Below are 26315 nucleotides of genomic sequence, written 5' to 3' on the forward strand. Positions count from 1 at the left end.
CCACCGGGTGAACTCTAATACCCGGCCCTCAAGTCAAGCTTGTTGAATATAGTCGCCCCTACAAGCTCGTCCAGTAGCTCCTCTATAATCGGAATAGGATACCGATCCTTGACGGTAATAGCATTTAGTACCCGATAGTCAACACAAAAATGCCATGTCCCGTCCTTTTTTTGTACCAATAGCACAGGGGATGAGTATGAGCTATGACTTAGTTAAATGAGACCTTGCTCCAATATCTCGGCTTCAATCTTTGAGATAACTTCTTTTTACACATATGGATACCGATATGGCCTCACGTTCGTCGATGCAGCCTTGGGTATAATCTCTATGCGATGGTCCGCCACTCTCCTCGGTGGAAACTCCTGTGGCTCCTCAAATAGTCTAAAAAAGTTATCTAATAAATTAGATAATTCAATGGTAGTACCTGAACTCATTTGAGGCTCATCTCCTGCTAGTCCTAACTGAAGGAAATAGGCCAAATTGTACGCACAAGGCAGCCCCACCATAGGCTGCATCGCAGGAATCAGTGAAGATTGATCACCAACAAGCCACACATCTTTCTTTTCTTGTTTATTTTTCATCCACATGCTCCGGAAATCAAATGTGACGGGTCCCAAACTCTGTAACTACTGAGCACCAAGCACAATGTCCGCTCCTCGTAGCGCCAACAGATACAAGTCTACAATGATGTCGTATCCTTGCACCCGTATACCGACCCGGCGACACAAGCTCTTCGCCCTAAGCTTCGTGCCGTCTCCTATAGCAACGACAAATCCCATGGTTGGCTCGACATCTGAACCCAATCTCCTCACTAACCTCTCATCTAGAAAGTTATGTGTACTCCCCGAATCGATAAGGATGTGCACACAATGCTTTCTAACGAATCCGTCTACTCATAACGTCCTCAGCGCAGAAGTACTCGAATATGCGTGCATTATAATTTCAGCTTGGATATCTTCCTCCACGCCCTCCACAACGACCTCCTCAGGACATTCTCCATCATCAACAACCTCATCATCCTCCTCAAGTCCATCTATAAGCATCACACTCCTGATCGGTTTAGAACACCGATGACCGGGGGTGAAACACTCATCACAACGAAAGCAAAGGCCCTTCGCTCCTCCACCTAAGCAGGTGTGAGAGTTCGAATGAAGAATCTTGTGCCTCCTCTAATATCGGAAGAATGTCTCAAAAGTGGTCATAGTCTAGTACTCGCAGCCACTGTTTTTGAAATCACAAAATTTGCAAACGGCGTTCTAGGTGCAAACAGCCCATCTTGGTTGCCCCAATTAGTTTTCGCTGCCATCATTAGAGCCTTATGTTTTTGCTCCATCCTCACAGCCTTCACAAAGGCCTGCTCAATAGTAGTAGGACATAGAGCATGAACATCCACTTGTATCTCCTCTTGCAGCCCTAAAATAAATATGCTCATCAATGTCTGTTCGGGCCAAGGTGGCTCACAACGACTACTAACTCTCTCAAACTCAGCTTGGTACTCTGATATGGTCGTCCTCTAAACCATCTTGCTTAATGTGGCAACAAAATTTTCATATGCCGCTGTCCTAAATCTGTGTGTAATCCTTATGCAAAAATTAGCCCATTTGGTAAATCCACCACCACAAAAAATCGATCTATACCAATGCAATGCCGTTCCCTGGAGGTGAAAGCTTGCCATCTGGACCTTTGCATCTTCTGCTGTATCTTGACAATCAAAATATTGTTCAACTTGAAACACCCAATCTATTAGATCACTGTCTTAGAATTTTGGGAAGTCCAAGCATGCGATTCTCCCCCGAATAGCATTGTTAGGTTTGCGAAAGATCCTTGGTTCAGGTCTAAACCTTTGTGCATGTTGATCACCTTCTCTAAATTTTTGAGCATGTCCATCACCATCTTCATAGGGATCAACCTCATCCTCATAGTGTCAATCCTCCTCATTGACGAAGCGCATCGGTGCCGCACGCCTCTCGGGTTCCACCAGTGCCGGTCTTGGGTTTTGCAACGGAGGTGGGGAATGATGTGTAGGCATAGGTAAAAGGGGATCATTGACACTCACATGATGCACCTGGACCTATGGGGTATCAGTTCGATGAGGTCCCACCGCTAGTCCTTCTTGAAACTCCGATCGCCGTCGAGGAGATAACGAATCAAATTAGTTCATGACATATTCCTTGAAATCATTGTGATCCTTTTGAATTGAGTTAACTCTATGCATCAATGTATGGAACATGCCTCTAAGTTCATCCATACTCTCACTCATGGACGTTGGTTGACTCGATCCAGCCGTGGTCGCTCCAAAGAAATCGGCTTCACAGTTAGGGTTATCGTGGATTGAGTCCTCCCTTGTCGGTGTACTCTCCATAGGTCTCTTTGTTGATGTCATCTTCCTTGTTTCAACCATTAATGGAGGTCTGAGGTACACCTGGTCTGATACCAAAGTGATAGGCTCTAATAACTTTTTGGTAGGCTCTGATACCACTTTGATAAGATCTGCAACCAAAGATAGGCTACGCTATGATTCCTTCAAAATCTGGATGTATTATAGGAATCAGTCCGCGCAATAGTGAGAACATATTCGTCAGATATTCTCCAGTAGTCCGAAAATTATGAAACTAATTGGGTTAGATCTATAACTTCCTGATCTACAACGTTCATATTTACGTCTTTCACAGATTCGAACCGTAGCAGGGACTAAAACACAGAATAACATGGGTGATAGTGGTGGTGTCGGGTGGAGTGGATGTTAGGGTTATGGATGGATATGGAGGTGAAGGTGGATGGTGGATGTGATTAAGGGAAGTAGACGAAGGGAACGAAGTGGTCGAGTTCCCAAAGAAGAGGGGTGGCTCAAGAGTCGAGGGAGATTAGAAGTTAGGGGAAACCTTGCCAACGGTAGAGGTGGAAGGATGGTGAAGAGGGAGGAGGGAGAAGCCTAGAGAGAAGATAGGAGGCAATAAATCAATAATCTAGTAGCATAATGAAGTTGGCTACCATCCACATATTTATAAAGGCTAGCCAACAAGTCCTAAACTAATATGTAACCCTAATTCTAGAGGATTCCTGCCAATTGCATTCGAACGCACCCGATCGCGTTTGAACGCACTAAACGACATTCTCTGTATGTGCAAACGTGATGTAGACATTCGAACGCTGGCGTTCGAACTCGCCCAACCGCATTCGATCGCACAATATGCATTCTCTGTATTTGTGAACCTGATGCAAGCACTCACAAGGGCGTTCGAACGCGACCCTTCCTGCGTTCAAACGTGATATACGGGAATTTTATTTTAATGAAAATAAACACTAATGCAATAAGAAAAGATTTTAACTAAGTGTATCACATGAACCGATTGGGTTCATCATCTCCTCGGCGACAATCAGAGTTTCAAGAGTTTGGGACCCGTCACATTTGATTTTCAGAGCATGTGGATGAAATTCAAACAAGGAAACAAAGATGTGCGGCTTGATGGCGTTCGGTCTTTGCCGATTCCTGCGATGCAGCTTATGGTGGGGCTGCCTTGCGCGTATGATTTGGCCTATCTTCTTTAGTTAGGACCTGCAGGAGATGAGCCTCAAACGAATTCAGGTACTACCATTGAATTGTCTAATTTATTAGATAATATTTCTGGATTGTTTGAGGAGCAATAGGAGTTGCCACCGAGGAGAGCAGCGGACCATCGCATAAAGATTGTGCCCGGGGCTGCATCGGCGAACGTGAGGCCATATCGGTATCCGCATGTGCAAAAAGAAGTTATATCCAAGATAGTAGCCGAGATGTTGGAGCAAGACCTTATACAACCAAGTCATAGCTCATACTCATCCCATGTGCTGTTGGTGCGAAGAAAAGGACGGGACGTGACGTATTTGTGTCGACTATCTGGCACTAAATGCTATTACCGTCAAGGACTGGTATCCTATTTTGGTTATAGAGGAGCTGCTGGACGAGCTTGCAGGGGCGACTATATTCACCAAGCTTGACAAGAGGGTCGAGTATCATCAAATTAGAGTTCACCCGGCGTATGTGGATAAAACTGCATTTCAGACTCTAGATAGGCATTATGAGTTTTGGATGATGCCTTTTGGTCTCACCAATGATCTAGCTACCTTTCAAGACCTCATGAATGATATATTTCGGCCTATATTGTGAAGATATGTCTTGGTATTTTTGATGACATATTGGTGTATAGTAGGACTGAATTGGAGCATTGACAGCATTTGGAGGATGTGCTAAATTTATTAAAGTAAAACCAATTGAAGATCAAGAAGTCCAAGTGCCTATGGGGAGTACAATAAGTGGAGTATTTAGGCCACATCATTTCAGCGGATGGTATAGCGGCGGATCCTCAAAAGGTTGCATGCATGACCGCTTGGTCTATTCCTACTACTACCACCGGATTGAGAGGATTTTTGGGGCTGACTGGATACTATCGCTATTTCATCGCCGGATATGGCAAGATCGCTGCTCCTCTCAATTTTTTGTTGAAAGACTATTTTAGATGGATAGATGAAACCATTACAGCCTATGAAAAACTAAAAACATCAATGACGACGACGCATGTTCTAGCGCTATCTGACTTCACCAAAGAGTTCATTGTGGAATGTGATACATCCGCTGTTGGCATAGGAGTTGTACTAATGTAAGGAGGACGTCCTATAGCCTTTTTTAGTAAGTCTTTGTCACAAAAAATCTCAGCAATTATCGACTTATGAGAGAGAGATGTTGGCAATTCTGCATGTGGTGATAAAGTGGAGGCCTTATTTGATTGGTATGCGATTCATTATCCGAACCAATCGAAGAAATCTTCCATACTTTATGGGACAATGCATACACACTCCGGCACAACAGAGATGGACAAAATTGTTGCGGCATGATTATGAAATCCAATACAAGAAGGGAACGGAAAATAGAGCGGCAGATGCACTATCGCGCCAACCCGATACCGCTGAGCTTACAGCCTATTCTTCTCCTACCTTCCCCTTCCTTGACAAGCTGACGTATGCATGTACATCTGACATAGATATTTTGAGATTGTTGTAGGAGGTGATTGATAATACGGAGCGCCATCCAGAGATAGAGAGTCGAGGCGGGTGTTACGATCTAACCATATGGGTTAAGTTGAGTCAAGTTGAGTTACTTAGCTTTATCTTTCTGTTTTGAATTTCAAATAAATCGGATAATCCGCATGTGGATTCGATCTATTAGGATTTTACTCTTATAAATAGGGGTGGACATGAGTTGATAATGATCATTGAAAGAAATCTAAGTTTAGCCACATTATTTTCATCCTTATCTTTTTACATTAGCCATTGGATTGTCTTTATCTTCATAGGAATAGATCTTCACCATAGATCACTTTCAAGCATGCAAATCCTAGCCACCTCCTACCTCCAGCAGCCACCCTACTACACAGCCGTCCATCATCCTCCGACGACCGCCACAACGTCAAAAATTACTGCTCTACCCTCCCTGACCTTTCTCCACTATTTTATTTTATCTTTTCATCCCGATCTCTGAATTAGGTAAAACTAGAGCCATTAGAACCCTATCTCACGAGGCTACATCTATTTAAATTTTCATAATCATCCTACGGACCGATCATTCCAGATCTGATCCATAATAGTGGTATTAGAGCCAACGTTCCTTGGAAGATGATAAACATGTGATCCAAGACCCACGAGGAGGGATCGACCATGGAGGACCAGGATCTCATCTCCATTCCTGTGAGAGTTGATCTAATGGCCCTGCCACCACCGCCAATAGTTGACGACGAGCCACCGACGTGGGGGAAGGCAATTTTTAAAGATTTTCTAATGAGATCACTAGATCTATGTAGAGGATGGACAAAGCTATTCAAGCCTTGGCGACAGCTCTCCTGACTCAGCACAACCACCTTGTGCCGCCAGCACCGTCGGCCACAATGGAACAAACCCAAACGCAGGCACTATTACCAACTCGTGAGGGAGGGAATGAGTCAACCCAAATCGCGGCCTCAATACCTCCTCCGGTAGCGATGGGGACCCCTCCTGCCCTGCAAATGTTCCCAAATGCTGCTGCCATGTCGGAACCGCCCACAATAGTGTCTGTGAGGTCATCTTCCCCACCCGCGGTGGGAGGTAGTGTCGAAAACCCTAGCTTCCCACCGGTTGCTATCCAGACGATCACGGCCCCTACTGCCATGATCGATCTCTTCCACGAGGCCCCCGCACCTGAGCTTAGGCAGCCTTTCGCGCCGGCACCGGTTGGAAGACCGCCAGTCGCGGTGGTTTGTGCTGCAACAAATCCGCAACTGGTGGCCGCAGGTCCGACGCTCCCACACCCACCGGTGGCCAATGGTGGCTTCCTAGGGCCGACTGCCGGCTAGTGGGGTGGCTTCGCCATAGTTTTCCACCACCACTGCTCCATTGCAATGGGGTCACTAGTCCATTCCGCAGCCGCCGAGGGTCGGGGGACCGGCCGGTGACACACTAGGACCGCCGCTGCAATAGCTCGAGCCTGAACTCGAGTCTGGCCCTCCACTTCCACTCACACACCAGGACCGTCGCTGCAATAGTCGACTGTCGGTGATCCTCGATCGAGCCCAACCGCCGCTGCCCCCCATGCACCACCTTAGGGAGGCACCCCTAAGCTGAATTCCAAATTCAGCTTAGGGTTAGGTTATTGGAATGAAGGAGATGAAGCGCACGATTTTTGAGGCTGGACAAATTTTCGTGAATTGGTTCGATCACCTCGTGCGAACCTATTTGGAACCCAAGAACAAGACCCTGAGCATGAGTATGAGCTCGAGGATGAATGGTGGAATGAATCGGTGGGCCTGCATCGTCAGATTGAGCTGAACTAATGTGCAGCCTGGGGGCGACATGAGCCAAACCCGTGGGCCTCTGACCCACGAGACCAGCCTCGACCCTGAGGTCACTTCGCCTGTGATGACAGACCACATTTTGGGATCCAAGCTCGAACCATGAAGCTTGATTTTCTAAAATTTTCTAGAGGAGACCCGCTAGATTGGACCTATCTAGCGGAGCAGTTTTTCATGTACCAAGGAACGCCCGACCATTAGAAGGTCCAGCTTGCCTCATTTCACTTGGAGTGCATGGCGATTAGGTGGTACCAGTCGGCTAAGCAGACTGGACCATTTGAGTCTTGGCAGGACATTGCGGATGCGATTTGTGCTCGATTCGGTAGTACGAGGACTTTCAAGCCATGTTCACTAAGCTGACTTAGTCAACAACAGTTCGAGCTTTTTGGGAGGAGCTCGAGCGGATATCCAACCGAGTCACTAACTGGTCTAACTTGGCCCTAAAGAGTACCTTCATTAGTGGGCTTAGGCGTGACATTCAGGCTGAGGTCAAGGCTTTGAGGCCCACTACTTTTGAAGAGGCCTTTTCCTTAGCTGTTCTGATGGAGTCCAAGTTGGATCAACTGAACTAGATCCGGAAGGAGGAGAGAAGATGGCATCTGCCCCGACTCAGATTGCACCAATGGCTCAGCTTAATCGACAGATGATCACTCGTCGCTTTGTACCCAACAACTTGGAAGAGCGCCAAAGGAAAGGCTTGTGTTTTTACTGTGCTGACCGATTTACCCCCGATCATAAATGCAAGTGCTAGCCAGCCCACGTCATGTTCCTAGGCGGACTCGAAGAAGACGAACCCGAATCCACTGATTGGCACGACAAGTTATATGAGTACAAGGACATGAGAGAGTAGTCACCTTGAGGACAATGTGTCAGAAGCATGGTGGATTGTTACGATCCGACCATATAGGTTAACTCGAGTCAAGTCGAGTCGAGTCAAATTAGTTACTTAGCTTTATCATTCTAATTTGAATTTCAAACAAATCGGATAATCCGCATGTGGATTTGATCCGTTAGGGTGGACATGAGTTGATAATGATCATTGAGAGAAATCTGAGTTTATTATTATTTTTGTCCTTATCTTTTTACATTAGCCGTTGGATTGTCTTTATCTTCATAGGAGTAGATCTTAACCGTAGATTCCTTTTAACCATCCAAACCCTAGCCACCACCTACCTCTAACAGCCACCCTACTACGCAGCTGTCAACCACCACCCTTGGCCGTCGACCACCCTGTGACGACCGCCACATCATCAGAAATTACTATTCTGCCCTCCCTGACTTATCTCCACTATTTTATTTTTATCTTTTCATCCCGATCTCCGATTTAGGTGAACCCTATCTCAGGAAGATGTCTCCACTTAAATTTTCACAATCATCCTACAAACGGATCATTTCAGATCTGGTCCACAATAGCGGGTTGCTACTGGATCGAGGATGCATTTGGGTGCCTGCAAATGATGAATTGCGGTAGAAATTGTTGGAGCACTTTCACCAAACTCCAGAGGCTGGTCATCAGGGTGTCTTGAGGACTTATATAAGGATATCTTAGAGTTGCATGTGGCCAGGATTGAGATAGGATGTGAGGAGTTTTGTCCGTGCTTGCGAAGTCTGTCAAATGGCTAAGGCAACCACATTGAAACTGATTGGATTACTTCAACCTTTACCTATACCGGACCGTGTTTGGGAAAATATTTCTATGGACTTCATAAAAGGTCTTCCGCTGGTACGTGGTTATTCTGTTATCTTTGTGGTGGTTGACAGATTGAGCAAGTATGCGCACTTTTTGACATTGTTACATCCGTTTTCAACCAAGTCGGTGGTTGAAATTTTTGCTAGAGATGCTGCTCGGTTACATGGAATGCCATGCACAATTGTCTCGGATGGTGATCGTGTATTTATGAGTGACTTTTGAACAGAGTTTTTTAGATTATAGGGGACTCAATTGAACTTCAGTTCGGCCTACCATCCACAGACGAACGGCCAAAACGAGGTGGTCAATCGAGGCATTGAGCAGTACTTGAGGTGCTTTGTTGGAGAGAGGCCGAGACGATAGTTGGAGTTCTTACCATGGGCGAAGTAGTCTTACAACACCGCCTACCATAGTAGCATTGGTATTACTCTATTTGAGATGGTGTATGGATGCACGACTCCAACATTACGCGCTTATGATCCAGTGGCATCGACAGATCATATGGAGGTGGACTTAGCTTTGATGGATAGAGATGCCACATTGAGAAGGTTGCGTGCTCATGTTAAACTTGCTCAAAATCACATGAAGCAAGTTTATGATTGTAGCCCTAGAGAGCAGGACTTCGACATTGGCAGTTGGGTGTTTGTGAGAGTGCAAACGTATCGACAGGTGACCCTGCGTCCGATGCATAAGCAAAAGTTAGCTCATCGCTACTTTGGTCTATTTCGGGTGTTGGAGCGTATTGGTCCGGTTGCATATCGTTTGGAGCTATCGGAGGGGTCGAGCGTGCATCCTGTCTTCCATGTTTCATTGCTGAGGGAGCGGATTACAGATCATGAGGTCGCTGGACCAGTTCTACTTGAGCCATTGGAGGAGATATAGATCATAGAGCCAGTTCATGCACTTACTAGGCATCGACGATGACATGGTACCAGATTAGAGATGGAGATTTTAGTTGAGTGGCTTGGCAAGCCATCCGATGAGGCGACATGGGAGTTGGAAACTAACATTTTGGAGCGTTCTCCAAATTTTCATCTTCAGGGCAAGGTAAGGGAAGCGTGGTGGGGCTGATACACTTAGGTAGGATCTTTTTTTATTGCATTAGTTGTTTATTTTCATTAAAATAAAATTTCCGTAAGTCGCGTTCGAACACAAGTGGGGTCGCATTCGAACACCCTTGCGAATGCCTGCATTAGGTTCGCAAATACAGAGAATGCAAAATGCACGTTCGAACACCTGCATCGCGTTCACACATACAAAGAACTCCTTTTGTGCGTTCGAACGCGATCGGGTGCGTTTGAACGCTATCGACGGGAATCCTCTAAAATTAGGGTTATTTATTATTTTAGGACTTGTTGGCTAGCCTCTATATATATGTGGATGGCAGCCAAATTCATTATGCTATTGAATTATTGATTTCTTGCCTTCTATCTTCTCTCTAGACTCTCACCCTCCTCCCTCTTCACCATCCTTCCACCTCTACCGTTGGCAAGGTTTCTCCTAACTTCTAATCTCCCTAGACTGTTGAGCCACCCCTCTTCTTTGGGATCTCGACTACGTCGTTCCCTTCATCTATATCCCTTAATAACATCCACTATCCACCTTCATCTCTATACCCATTCATAACCATAACATCCACTCCACCCGTCACCTCCACCATCACCCAAGTTATTCCCTGTTTTCGTCCTAGTTGTAGTTTGAATCTGGGAAGGACGTAAATACAAAAGTTGTAGATCAGGATGCAATGAATCTAATCCACTTGGTTTCATAAATTTATAACTACAGAGGAATATCTGACAAATATTTTCCCATTGTTGCATGGACTGCTTCCTACAATAAATTCAGATCGTGAGGAATTGTTCCGTAACCTATATTTTGGTACAAGAACCCATCAATTTGATACAAGAGCCCATCAGCTGCCCCAACTTGCTTATGCTGCCATTTTCAGAGCCTTGTGCTTTTGCTCCATCCTCACGGCTTTCTCGAAAGCCTCCTTAAGAATGGTAGGACAGAGAGCACAAACGTCTACCTGGATCTCCTCCTACGGCCCTGAAATAAAAGTGCTCATCAATGTCTGTTCAGGCCAAGGTGGTTAGCACCGACTACTAACTCTTTCGAATTCTGCTTGGTACTCCAACATGGTTGTCCACTTAACCATTTTGCTTAATGTGGTAGCAAAGTCTTCATATACCGCTGTCCCAAATCTGCGTGTAATCCTCCTATAAAATTCTGCCTAACCGGTAAGTCCTCCACTTTGAACGGCCGATCGGTATGAATACAATGCCGTCTCCTGGAGAAAGCTTGTGGTACGATCCTTCCTCGGCTATAGGCTCTGATACCAGCTTGATACGAACCCTCTTTTGGTGCTATGGCTCTGATACCAGATTGTTACGATCTTGCACGGAACTTTAAGATAAGATCCCGAAATATCCCGCCGTTGGATCACTGTGAAATTTTTATATGTTGTAGGCCCGGAAAAGAGCTTTCCAACGGATCTAGTTTCAGGCGAATCGGAGTTGGGGATCTCGAGATATCGTTCGTTTAGTAGACGAACGTCAGGATACTCTGTTTTTGGATTCCGTGGATGAAGGCACGAAATCCTGGGTAATGGTGGATTGTGGAGGGCCGGTGTTGATGGGGTGGCACCGGTGTAAAAGTGATGGTGGAAGGGTTATGGATGATGGAAAAGTTAGGGATAGCGATGGATAAATTGGAAGAAGGGGGAGAAGAGGGCCACTCCTAAGGGACTAGGGTGATTGGCCTGTCGAGGGAGATTAGAAGCGGCGTCGCCGGGGAGATTGAGGGAACGGGAGCGAAGAAGATGAAGGAGGCAAGGCAAACTCAATTCTCAATATTCAATTCCTAATTTTGGTTGCCCTACACATACTTTTATAGGCTAACCAACAACACAATCTTATCCTAAAACTCAATCTTATCCTAAAACTCAATCTTATCCTAAGGTAAATCCAAACTCGAGACGACGTCGGTGAAGTCCGAATCGTATCAGCTTGCCATCTTCAACTTTGCGTCCTCTACTGTCCCTTGACAATCAAAATATTGCTCCACTTGAAACAACCAATCCGTCGGATCCCCCACTTGGAATTTTGGAAAGTACAAGTGTGCGGTTCTCCTCAGGATAGCATTGTCGAGCTTACGAAAAGACCTTGGTTCAGGTCTGAACCACTATGGTTGCTGCTCTACTTCTCGGAATCCTCGAACACGTCCAACACCATCTCCAAAGGGATCGACATATTTGTCAAAGTTCTAATCTTCTTCACCGACAAAGCGCACCGAGCCGCGCGCCTCCCAGGTTCCACCACCACTGGCCTCGAGTTGTGTACCAGAGGTGGAGGATGTTGTATAGTGATACATCATTTTAGAGTCTTTTATTATTGCATTAGTTATTTATTTTTATTAAAATAAATTTCTTGTAAGTCGCATTCGAACGCGAAATGGGTCTCATTCAAACGCCTTTGCGAATGCCTACATTAGGTTTGCAAAAATAGAGAACGCGAAATACACGTTCAAACACGGTCGGGCGCATTCCACTTTGTTTTGTAATTTTTTAACTAAAGGATAATATTTGGTGAATAGTTTTCCTCGGTTGTACAGACTGCTTCCTATAATCAATTCTGATCTTAAAAGAATTGTTCCATACCCTATCATTGGTAGCCTATCAATTTGGTACCGTAAACCCTATCAAATTGGTATCAGAGCCAGGTGAACTTCAGACCTCCATCAATGGTGGAAACAACGAAGATGGCATCAACAAGGAGATCAATGAAGAACACACCAACAAGGGAAGACTCAATCCAAGATAACCCTAACCGTGAGGCCGATTCATTTGGAGTGACCACGGTAGGGCCGAGTCAACCAACATGCATGGGTGTGAACATGGGCTTGGCAAAAAACCTTAGAGGAATGTTCCAAACATTGCTGCATAGAGTTGATGCAATACAGAATGATCATAATACTTTAAAGGAATATGCCATGAACCGATCGGCTTCGTCATCTCCTCAATGAAGATCGGTGCCTCAAGAAGGAACAGTAGTGGGACCACACTGAACTAATACCCCACAGGTCCAGGTGCGACATGTTAGTGTCAATGATCCTCTTTTACTTATGCCTACATCATCCCCAACCTCCGATATAAAACCCAAGACCGGCGGTAGTGGAACCCGAGAGGCATGCGGAACTATTGCGCTTCGTCGATGAGGAGTATTGACACTTTGAGGATGATGTTGATCCCTTCAGAGATAGTTATGGCCGAGCTTAAGGATTTAGAGAAGGAGATCAACATGCACAAAGATTCAGACCTCAACTAAGGATCTTTCGCGAACCCAACAATGTTATTTGGAGGAGAACCGCACGATTAGACTTTCTAAAATTTCAAGGCGGTGATCCAACAGATTGAGTATTTCAAGTGGAGCAATACTTTGATTGCCAAGGGACAGCGGAGGATGCAAAGGTCCAAATTGCAAACTTTCACCTCCAAAGAACGACATTGCATTGGTATTGATCGGTTATTCGTGGTGGAGTATTTATCGGTTGGGCTAACTTTTGTAGTAGGATTACACGCAGATTTAGGACAGCGGTATATGAAGATTTTGCTGCCACATTAAGCAAGATGGTCTAGAGAACGACCGTATTGGAATATTAAGCAGAATTTGAAAGAGTTAGTAGCCGTTGTGAGCCACCTTGGCCCGAACCTACATTGATGAGCATATTCATTTTAGGGCTGCGAGAGGAGATCCAGGCGGATGTTCGTGCTCACTATTTTACAACTCTTGAGGAGGCCTTTGAGAAGACCTGGAGGATGGAGCAAAAGCACAAGGCTCTCAAGATGGGCTGACTTGGATGCTGAACCGACCACGTGGTTTGATGTTGCTATAGGAGACGACACGAAGCTTCGGGCGGAGAGTTTGTGTCATCGGGTCGATATACGCATGGACACGATATCATTGTGGACTTGTATCCGTTGGCACTACGAGGAGCGAATATTGTCCTTGGCAATCAAGTATTACAGAGCTTGGGACCCGTCGCTTTTGATTTTCGAAGCATGTGGATAAAATTTAAGCAAGGAAACAAAGATATGCAGCTTGATGGCGTTCGTTATCCGCTGATTCCTAGGATGTAGCCGATGATGGGGCTGCCTTGTGCGAGTGATTTGGCCTATCTTCTTCAGTTAGGAGCAGCAGGAGATGACTCTATCGAGTTGTCTAATTTATTAGATAAATTTGCTGGACTGTTTGAGGAACCGAAGGAGTTGCCACTAAGGCAAACGACGAATCATCGCATAGAGATTATGCCCGAGGCTGTACCGGCGAACATGAGGCCATATTAGTATCCACATATGCAAAAGGAAGTTATCTCCAAGATGGTAGCCGAGATGTTGGAGCAAGTCCTCATCCAACCAAATCATAGCTCTTACTTATCACCCGTGCTATTAGTGCGAAAGAAGGATGGGACTACCGGGCACTAAATGTTTTCACCGTTAAGGATCGGTATCCTATTCTAATCATAGAGAAGTTGTTGGACGACTTGCAGGGGCGACCATATTCAGCAAGTTTGACTTGAGGACCGAGTACCATCAAATTAGAGTTCACCCGGCAAATGTGCATAAAACTACATTTCAACTCCGAACAGGAACTATGAGTTCCGGATGATGCCCTTTGGTCTTACCAATGCTTCAACTACTTTTCAAGGCCTCATGAATGATATTTTTTAGCCTCTACTGTGAAGGTATGTCTTGGTATTCTTTGACGACATTTTGGTGTATATCAGGAAAGAATTGGAGCATTGGCGGCATTTGGATGATGTGCTGAACTTGTTGAAGCAAAAACAGCTGAAGATTAAGAAGACCAAGTGCCTATGGGGAGTACCACAAGTGGAGTATTTAGGCCACATCATCTCAGTGGATGGTGTAGCGACGGATCCTCAAAAGATAGCATGCATGACCGCTTGGCTGATACCTACTACTACCACAGGATGTCGAGGATTCGTGGGGCTGACCGGATATTATCGCCGCTTCATCGCCGGCTATGGCAAGATAGCTATCCTCTCACTTCTTTGCGGAGGAAGGACTCTTTTAGATGGACAGATGAAGCCACTACATCCTTTGAAAAACTAAAACCAGCAATGATGACGGTTCCCGTTCTAGCTCTACTGGACTTCACCAAAGAGTTCATTATGGAATGTGATGCGTCAGGAGGTGGCATAGGAGCTATACTAATGCAAGGAGAACGTCCTATAGCCTTTCTTAGCAAGGATTTATCACAACAATCCCAACAATTATCAACCTACGAAAGAGAGATGTTGGCAATTCTACTTACGGTGACAAAGTGGAGGCCTTATTTGATCAGTAGGCGATTCATTATTTGAACCGATTAAAGGAGCCTTCTATATTTTATGGGACAATGTATTCACTCTTTGGCATAGTAGAGATGGGTCACAAAATTTCTAGGTTATGATTATGAAATCCAATACAAGAAAGGAACGGAAAATAGAGCGGCGAACGCACTATCGCGCCAATGCAATACCGCCAAGCTTGCAGCCTATTCTTCTCCAACTTTTCCCTTCCTTGACGAGCTGAGGTATGCATGTACATCTGACCCAGATGTTTTGAGATTGTTGTAGGAGTTATTGGATGATCCGGAGTGCCAACTAGAGTTAGAGAATCGAGCCAGTTTATTACTGGACTGTGGATGCATTTGAGTGCCCGCAAATGATGGATTGTGGCAGAAATTGTTGGAGCACGTCCACCAAACTCTAGGGGCTAGTCATGAGGATGTCTTGAGGACTTATAGGAGGATATCTCAAAGTTGCACGTGGCTAGGATTGAGGTGAGATGTGAGGAGTTTTGTCCGTGCTTGCGAAGTCTGTCAAATGGCTAAGGCAACCACAATGAAACTGACCAGATTACTACATCCTTTACCGATACCGGACTGTGTTTGGAAAGACGTTTCTATGAATTTCATAGAAGGTTTTCTGCTGGTACGTGGTTATTTAGTTATTTTTGTGATCGTTGACAGATTGAGCAAATATGCGCACTTTTCTGCATGGTCACATCCATTTTCAGTCGGTTGCATATTGTTTGGGGCTGCCGGAGGGATCGAGAGTACATCCTGTCTTTCATGTTTCATTGCTGAGGGAGCACATTGGAGATCTTGAGGTCATTGAATCAGCTCTACCGGAGACATTAGAGGAGATAGAGATCGTAGAGCCAGTTCGCATATTTGCTAAGCTCCGACGACATCACGGTACCAAATTAGAGATGGAGATTCTAGTTTAGTGTCTAGGCAAGCCATCTGATGAGGTGATATGGGAGTTGGAGACGGATATCTTAGAGCGTTTTCCCAACTTTACACCTTGAGGGCAAGCTGAGGGAAACGTGGTGGGCTGGCTGATACATCTCGTTAGAGTCTTTTTGATACGATCACACCTTTTTGGTAAAGGGTCGATCTCTTCTAATTTTTGATCTGGACTAGATCTGGCACGGAACTTTGAAATAAGATCCCGAAATATTTCGCCGTTGGATCGATGTGAAATTTTTATATGTTGTCGCCCTAGAAAAGAGCTTTCCAACAAATTAAGTTTCAGGCGAATCGGGATCTCGAGATACCGTCCGTTTAGTGGACGAACATCAGGATGCTCTATTTTGGATTCGTGGATGGAGGCACGAGATCCTAGGTAATGATGGTTGGTGCAGGATTGGCGTTAATGTGGTGGCACCGGTGAAAAGTGATGGTGGAAGGGTTGTGGTTGATGGAAGGATTAGGGCAAGTGTTGAATAGATTGGACGAAGGGGGAGAAGAGGGCCACCCCTAAGGGACTAGGGTGATTAGCCGGACGAGGGAGGTTAGAAGCGGCGTCGCAGGGGATTGAGAGAACGGGAGCGAAGAAGACGAAGGAGGTAAGGCAAAACTCAATCTCAATAATCAATAATCAATTTGGTTGCCTACCACATCCTTTTATAGGCTAACCAACAACTCAAATTAACCCTAAAAACACAATTTTCGTCGACCGCGTTCGAACTCGCCCGACCGCGTTCGAACGCACCGAGTTCGCTCTTCTGGATTTGCGAACGCGATGCAGGCGTTCGAACGCGCTTGTCGGTATTTGCGAACGCGATGCAGGCATTCACAATGCGTTCGAACGCACCGCGTTCGAACGCACAGTACATTCTTTTGACCACGTTCACAACCCCGTTCACAAACCGCGTTCGAACTCACTCCACCCGCGTTCGAACGCGACTTACAGAAAACTTATTTTAATGGAAATTAAACACTAAAACATGAAATAAAAACACTCCTAAAGTGAATCCATGCTCGAGACGACGTCGGTGAAGTCTGAATCGTATCACTTTTTCATATTGCACTAGATATTTGTTTTCATTAAAATAAATTTCGTATAGGTCCCGTTTGAACGCGAAAGGGGTCGCATTCAAACGTGTTTGCAAATACCTACATCAGGTTCGCAAAAATAGAGAATGTGAAATGCTCATTTGAACGCGATTGGGTGCATTCGAACGCCTGCATCGCGTTTGCATGAATAGAGAACACCTTTTGTGCATTCGAACACGATCAGTGGGAGCCCACTAGGATTATGGTTAATTATTATATTTTGGCTTGTTGGCTAGCCTCTGTAAAGGTGTGGATGGCAGCCTAAATCAGAAAGCTATTGGAATATTAGTTTCTTGCCTCTCTATCTTTTCTATACCCTAATCTGCCTCCTCCATCTTCACCAACCTACCACCTCTACCATTTGCAATGTCTTATCTAACTTCTAATCTCCCTCGTTTGTCAAGTCCTCCCTCTTCTTTGGGATCTCGACCACTTCTTCCCCTTCTTCCTTTTCCTTTAGACAACATCACCCATCTACCCTCATCTCCATTATCATCATAACCCTAACTTCCACTCCACCCGTCACCACCACCATCATCCGCAATATATCATGTTTTTGTCCTAGTTTTAGTTCAAATCTGTGAAGGGCATAAGTACGAAAAATGTAGATCAGGAAGATATAAATTGATTCCACTTGGTTTTGTAATTTTATAACTATGCGAGAATATTTCGTGAATACTTTCCCTCGGTTGTGTGGACTGCTTCCTACAATCAATCCAGATCTTAAAGGAATCGTTCTGTACCCTATCATTAGTATCAGGGCCTATCAATTTGTTACCGTAAACCCTATCATGTAGGAATAGGTAAAAGTGGCTCATTGACATTAACATGTCATACCTGGGCCTGTGGGACATCATTAGGATGCGGTTCCACCGCTGGTCCTTCTTGCGGCACCGATCTTCGTCGAGGAGATGACGAAGCTGACCAGTTCATGACGTACTCCTTCAAGGCATTATGATCGTTCTGCATTGCGTCCACCTGTTGCAACAATGTTTGGAACATGCCCCTAAGTTTATCCGCCAAGCCCATGCTCATACCCACTGGCATGGGTTGACTCAGCCCTACTGCGACCGCACCAATGGGCTCAGCCTCTCGATTAGGATTTTCATGGGTTGAGTCTTCCGCTGTTGGTGTGCCCTCCATTGATCTCCTTGGTGCCATCAATCTTGTCTCCACCATTAATGGAGGTCTGAGGTCCGCTGGGCTCTGATACCACTTGTTAAGAACGGAACATCCTCTTCCTGATCTGGATTGGTTGTAGGAAAATAGCCCACGCAGTTCAAGGAAAATATTAACTAAATATTCTACTATAGTTGGAATATTATGACAGAAGGGGTGGTCGATCCATAACTTCCTGATCTACGTTTTTGGTACTACGCCTTTCGCAGATTCTAATTGAAACTGGGATGAAAATACGAAACATTGGGGTGATGGTGGTGGTGAAGAGTGGTGGTGATCATAAGGTTAGGGATGATAATGGAGATGAGGGTGCATGGGTTGTGGAGTTTAGGGGATAAGGATGAAGGGGGAGAAGGGGCCGAGATCCCAAGGAGGGAGGACTCGACAGATGAGGGAGGTTAAGAAGATCACCGACGTCGAGATGGTGCACGGCTAGGGCTTGAACGAAGGGGAAGGGAAATTAGAGTAGAAAGACAAGAGAGAGGATCGAACGAATATTCAGTCATCATAATGTTTTTGGTTGCCATCCATACCTTAATAGCCTAACCAAACAAGCCAAAAATGACAACTATTAACCCTAGAAACAGTGAATTCCCGCCGATCGCATTCGAACGCATTCGAACGCACAAATTGCGTTCTCTATCGATGCGAACGTATGCAGGCATTTGGACGCGGGTGTCCAAATGGGGTCGAATGCATTCAAACGCATAAATTACGTTTGAATGCCTGCAGGCGTTCGCAAGGACATTTGAATGCACCCTCTCCCGCATTCGAATGCAACATACAGAATCCTTATTTTTCTTGAAATAAATAACTAGCATAATAAGAAAAGACTCCCGCAAGGTGTATCAAATAATCTCAAAGAGCAATGTATACACATATTTATAGGCTAGCCACACATCTTAAATGCATAAAGGAAACCTTATACAAGTAAACCTCCTAAAGAAATCCTAGTACGAGTAAACTTCATCGTCGGGCATTCGAACGGACCTGTCGGGTGTTCGAATGCCTAGAAGCTCGACTGGCTCTTAGCTACGGGTGTTCGAATACCTAGACAAAGAGCCAGTTTTGCTGGTTTGGCAAGGGTGTTCGAACGCCTTAACCTGATCACCCCTATGCCATAGAAAATAAACTATTAAATTATACAAGCCGTAAGCAAATAAACACCTAGCTAATGGATGAATCAAATCCTTCGTATCAGTCAACCATGCTTCTCCTACCATGTCCTCATGGTGAATAATTGTGATTCTCTAAGTTCGTTTGACACAAGCCTGACTCGGTCCATAGTGATGTTGCATTCATCGTAGCCTCGAGTAGTGCTGCTGCTGGCTGAGGCATCTGCAGCATGTCTTCCCCTATCCAACTAGGCTAAGGCAGCTCGACTATCAATTGCAAAGTTGTGCTTGCTTATGGCCAGGTGTGAATTGCTTGTTGCATCCAAAGTACAAGCCTTTTGTTTTTCATTCCTCCACTTGAGCTAGTATGAGGGTCTAAGTGATAAACTTAGTTAGGATCTTTTTAATTGCATTAGTTGTTTATTTTCCTTAAAATAAAATTCTTGTAGGTCGCGTTCGAACACAGGAGGGGTCGCATTCGAACGCTCTTGTGAACGCTTGTATCAGGTTCGCAAATACAGAGAATGCATATTGTGCATTCGAACGCAGTTAGGCGAGTTCAAACGCCCGCGTTCGAATGCATGCATCTCATTTGCACATACAGAAAACGTCTTTTATGTGTTCGAACGCGATCGGGCGCGTTCGAACGTAAACGGTTGGAATCCTGTAGAATTAGGGTTATATATTATTTTCGGACTTGTTAGCTAGCCTATATAAATATGTGGATGGCAACCAACTTCATAATGCTATTGGATTATTGATTTATTGCCTCCTATTTTCTCTCTAGATTTCTCCCTCCTCCCTCTTCACTACCCTTCCACCTCTATCGTTGGCAAGGTTTTTCCAAACTTCTAATCTCCCTCGACTGGTATCAAAGCCTATCAATTTGGTATTAGAGCTTATCAATTGGTATCAGAGCAGACGAACCTTAGACCTCCATTAATTGTTGTAAGAAAGATGACATCAATAAAGAGACATGTGGAGAGTACACCGATAAGGGAAGACTCAATCCATGATGACCCTAACTGTGAGGCCAATTCCTTGGTAGTGACCAAGGCAGGACCGTAATAAGTTCTGATACAACTTTTGTATTTACTTCCATTGCAGATTCTAACCGTAGTATGGATGAAAATATGGAATAGCGTGGGTGATGGTGGTGGTGACAGGTGGAGTGGATGTTAGGGTTATGGATGGGTATGTAGATGAAGGTGGATAGTGGATGTGATTAAGAGATATAGACAAAAGGAACGAAGTTGTTGAGATCCCAAAAAAGAGGGGGGCTCGATAGTCGAGGGAGATTAGAAGTTAGGAGAAGCTTTGCCAACAGTAGAGGTGGAGGGTTGGTAAAGAGGCAGGAGGGAGAAGTCTAGAGAGAAGATAAGAGGCAAGAATTCAATAATTCAATTGCATAATGAAGTTGGTTGACTTCCACATATATATAGAGGCTAGCCAACAAGTCGTAAAACAATATGAAACCCTAATTCTAGAACTTTCTCGTCGATCGCGTTCGAACACGCTCGATCGTGTTCAAACGCACCAAAACACGTTCTTTGTATGTTCGATGCAGGCGTTCGAACGTGGCATTCAAACTCGTCCAACTACGTTCGAATGCACAATATGCATTCTCTGTATTTGCGAACCTGATGTAGGCGTTCGTAAGGGCATTCGAATGCGACACCTCTTGCATTCGAATGCGACACCTCCTGCATTCGAATGCGACATACAGAAATTTTATTTTAATAAAAATAAACATCGAATTTAATACGAAAAGATCCTAACTAAGTGTATCAGCCTACAACGCTTCCCCCACCTTGCCCTTAAGGTGAAAAGTCGGGGAAACGCTCCAACTCCCATGTCGCCTCATTAGATGGCTTGCCAAGCCACTCAACTAGAATCTCCATCTCCAATCTAGTACCATGTCATCATCAGCGTCTGGCAAGTACTCGAACTGGCTCTCTGATCTCTGTGTCCTCCAATGGCTCTAGTAGAACTGATTCAACAATCTCAAGATCTCCAATGCGTTCTCTCAACAATGAAACATAAAAAATTGGATACACTCTCGACCCCTCCAGCAGCTCTAAACGATATGCAACTAGACCGATATGCTCTAACACCCAAAACGGACCAAAATAGCGATGTGCTAACTTTTTATTTCGCATCAGACGTAAGGTCACCTGTCGATACGGTTGCACCCTCACAAACACCCAACTGCCGATGTCAAACTCCTGCTCCATATGGCTATGATAATAAACTTACTTCATGTAGTTTTGAGCAAGTTTAAGATGAGTATGCAACCTCCTCAATGTGGCGTCTCTATCCATCAAAGCTAAGTCCACCTCTGTATGATCTACAGATGCTACTAGATCATAAGCATGTAACGTCGGAGCCGTTCGTCCTACACCACCTCAAATGGAGTCATGCCAATGCTGCTTTGGTAGGATGTGTTATAAGACCACTCCGCCCACGATAAGAACTCCAACCATCGTCTCGACATCTCTCCCACAAAGCACCTCAAGTACTGCTCAATGCTTCGATTGACAACCATCGTCGGACACATGCCATTCGCCAAGGCATATGTGGCGAGTTATCCTCACGAGGTTTCTATCAGCTAGAAAGGGTGCCCGGTTTGGATGGATGTTGATATCCTAGCGGGTGGCGGGGTATGGTTATATTTGAGATACTCTTGCAGGTGGCGGAGTATGCTCTAAGCCTTCGGACATGATGTTGAGACCGGGTACCGGGTATTGACTATGCATAGTGGTCTAATATGATGATATTTTACTGAGATGTCGGTGATGATTGTGATGTTGAGAAATGCATATGATTTCATTATCATTTGGTTACCTGATTATCGAGTGATCAATATACATCATATATGGTTGCATTTGATATCATAGCATGGTCATGGTCGGCATGCATAATGTGTCATATTTGAGAGAGTTGTGATGATAGTATGACATGGAAATCTATTTACTCATTGTCGAGGATTATATACTTTTATAAATTATGACATATCTACTTTTCATTTATATATTATTGATGATACATTCATATACTCATTCATGACATGATGCTCTTGCTGATTCATATTATCTAGTACATGATTTACTCTCTGTTTGGCATCACTAATTTGGGGTAAGGTCTATTATTGATGATATATTCATATACTCATTCATAGCATGATGCTCTTTCTGATTCATATTATCCAGTACATGTTTTACTCTCTGTTTGGTATCACTGATTCGGGGTAAGGTCTATTCATAGAGCCTTATTCTCATGACTCTCTTTATTTCTTTTTTTTAACCCCAACAGATATTATGGTATGTGATACCAACTTGAGATATCCTGATGAGATATTTTAGAGCAAAGATGAGGTGAGCTATAAATGCGAGATGGTATAGATGATAGTTTATATAGAAATTGAGTTCTACCAGTATTTGATATTTGTACTCTTTTATATTAGACGATGATTTGTATAATACAGGTCGAATCATGGCGTACTGTTGTATTAGCTATTTTAGTTGTATCTTGATGGTTTATTGTGGCCTCGGTGGGTCCTGCTAGATTATGGAGTGGTCAAGTATATATTATTATGGACTTGGATATTCATATGTTAATAGGTTTATTTGGTTAATAGTATGATTTATTTGGTGATGGATTATATGATCATGGATAGGTTAGCATGTTTTATTTGATGATGTCATGATTATATGTGCACGGAGAGTATCTTGTGCGTGATGGGCCCCGCCCGTCCTATCGCGTGTGCCGCACATGCCGTGTGGTCGTGCACGTGCCCGTGCCGGGCAGGGGCGTTACAAAGACCCTCTATGAAATCAATAAAAATATCTTCCTAAACACAGTCAGGTATAGGTAAAGGCTAAAGTAATCTGATCGATTTCAATGTGGTTGCCTTAGCTCTTTGACAAACTTTGCAAGCACAGACAAAACTCCTCACATCCCACCTTAATCCTGGCCATGTGCAGCTCTGAGATATACTCTTATATTTCCTTAAGCACAGACAAAACTCCTCACATCCCACCTTAATCCTGGCCATGTGCAGCTCTGAGATATACTCCTATATTTCCTTAAGACACCCTCATTACTAGTCTCTGGAGTATGGTGGAAGTGCTCCAACAATTTATACCGCAATCCATTATTTGTGAGCACTCAAATGCATCCGCGGTCTAGCAGCAACTGCCTCGATTTTCCAACTTTGGATGGCGCTACGGATCATCCATCACCTCCTACAACAATCTCAAAATATCTGGGTCAGATGTACATGCATACCTCAGCTTGTCAAGGAAGGGAAAGGTAGGAGAAGAATAGGTTGCAAGCTCGGCGGTTGGCGCGATAGTGCATTTGCCGCTCGATTTTCCGTTCCCTTCTTGTATTAGATTTCATAATCATACCCCAGCAATTTTGAAACCCATCGCTGCTGTGCCAGAGTGTGTATGCGCTGTCCCATAAATTATGGAAGGCTCATTTGATCAGTTTGGGTAATAAATCATCTACCGATCAAATAAGGCCTCCACTTTGTCACCGCATGTAGAATTGCTAACATCTCTCTCTCATAAGTTCATAATTGCTGAGATTTTGGTAACAAAGCCTTACTAAGAAAGGCTATGAGATGTCCTCCTTGTATAACTACAGCTCCTATGCCAACACCCGACACATCACATTCCACAATGAACTCTTTAGTGAAGTCCGGTAGCGCTAGAACGGGTGCCGCAGTCATTGCTGTTTTCAATTTTTCAAAGGCTGAAGTAGCTTCATCCGTCCATCTAAAAGAGTCCTTGTTCAACAAAGAAGTGAGAGGAGCAGCGATCTTGCCATATCCGGCGATGAAGCATCGATAATATCTGGTTAGCCCCAAAAATCCTCTCAATTCGGTGGTAGTAGTAGGAATAGACCAAGCGGTCATACATGCAAACTTTTGAGGATCTACTACTACACCATCCGCTGAAATGATGTGGCCTAAATACTCCACTTGTGGTACTCCCCATAGGCACTTGGACTTCTTGATCTTTAATTGGTTTTGCTTCAACAAATTCAGCACATCCTCCAAATGCCGCCAATGCTCCAATTCAGTCTTACTATACACCAAAATGTTGTCAAAAGATACCAAGACATACCTTCACAAGAGAGGCTGAAATATGGCATTCAAGAGGCCTTGAAAGGTAGCTGGAGCATTGGTGAGACCAAAAGGCATCACTCGAAACTCGTAATGCCCGTCCGGAGTTCGAAATACAATTTTGTTCACATCCGCCGAGTGAACTCTAATTTGATGAAATGGGATACCGGTCCTGCAAGCTCATCCAGCAACTCCACAATAACCGAATTGGGATACCGGTCCTTGACGGTAATAGCGTTTAGTGCCCGATAGTCGACACAAAAATGTCATGTCCTATCCTTTTTTCGTACCAATAGCACGGGGAATGAGTATGAGCTGACTTGGTTGAATGAGACCTTGTTCCAACATCTTGGCTACCATTTTTGAGATAACCTCTTTGTTAGGTTTTTAATTGTTGGCAATTGTGTACAAAATATTCTAAGCATATTTTTTACATGTATATGAGCTTTACACAAGTCTAGAAAATCTCTGGTTTGAAGAATTGCAAAATTATTGGAGCAAAGTTGATGAGATCAAGTCATGCCGTTCGAATGCATCCGGGCCGCGTTCGAATGCACCAACAAAGTTTGAAAATCTTGTACTTTCGTGAGTATGGATAAGATTTGGATTTGGCTCTATCTTGTACTTTCGTGAGTACGGATAAGATTAGGATTTGGCTCTATCTTGTACTTTCGTGAGTACGGATAAGATTTGGATTTGGCTCTATTTTGTACTTTCGTGAATACGGATAAGATTTGGATTTGACTCTATCTTGGAGATCATATATAAGGATTGTGATGCCCTATCTCTAGTGGGGTTGAAGAAGCATTATTGAAGGAGACTTCTTGAGGCTACATCGGTTCTTCAACTAACAAGGTTCCACTCATCATTAAAAAGTTAATCTTTCGTCTTAAGGGCTATCTAGACGAAAGATCAATCTCAAGGGTTACTGAGATTGGACTTCAATCACGAGAAGTAGTGAATCGTGGGTTCTAGCGAGCAAGATTGAGAAGAACAAAGTCGTTTGGATGGACGGGTTGTTTTGTGAGTCAGTCTTGTAACTGCTACTATTCTAGTGATTGGTTTTGATCCGAGTTTGGATCCGTGGTTTTTTCTCGTTTGGATTTTTCGACGTTAAAATCTTGGCGTTCATCTCTGCTTTCATTCTTAATATTTCTACAGACTTTTACTTAAGCAAACGAGTGATATCATTGCCTAGTATTTAGATACATACTTGTGTCTAGGGTTTTTTCAATTGGTATCAGAGCAGGTTCTCTCACCCTTTGAGAGAGATTAGATAGGCATGGGTTTTCATAGAGATGGATCCTCATCTATTAGACCTCCTATTCTAGATGGATCAAATTATGGATATTGGAAAGCTAGGATGAGAGCTTATTTGAAGTCTATAGATGAGCGAGTATGGATGGCCATTGTGAACGGTTGGAGTCCACCAATGTACATGGTGAATGATAAGTTTGTTGAGAAACCGATTGAGTCATGGGATATGACAGATTATGAAAAAGTTAGCTGGAATAGCAAAGCAATAAATGCAATTTTTAGTTATGTTTCCTTGGAAGAATTTAGAAGAATTTCTACTTGTGAAATAGAAAAAGAAGGAACTCATGAAGGAACTATGGCTCTAAAACTTTCGAAACTTCAGAGGTTGACTACTAGTTTTGAAACCCTACGTATGGAGGAGAATGAGACATTTGATGAGTTCTATGCAAAGCTGAGTGATATAGTCAACTCCAGTTTCAACCTAGGAGAGAAAATTCTGAAAACAGAATTGTCCGTAAGATCCTTAGGTCTCTTCCAAAAAAGTTTCAAGCGAAAGTTACAGCTATTGAGGAAAGTAAGGACATCGATTCTATGAAAGTTGAACAATTGGTAGGAAATCCACAAACATTTGAGTCCAGTCTTTCAAAACCAAGGAAGTCCAAAGGGATGGCCCTATCCACAGTT

This window comes from Typha latifolia, chromosome 1, assembly GCF_019914945.1.
Source record: "Typha latifolia isolate L0001 chromosome 1, TyphaL0001v2, whole genome shotgun sequence".
NCBI classification, from domain to species: Eukaryota; Viridiplantae; Streptophyta; class Magnoliopsida; order Poales; family Typhaceae; genus Typha; species Typha latifolia.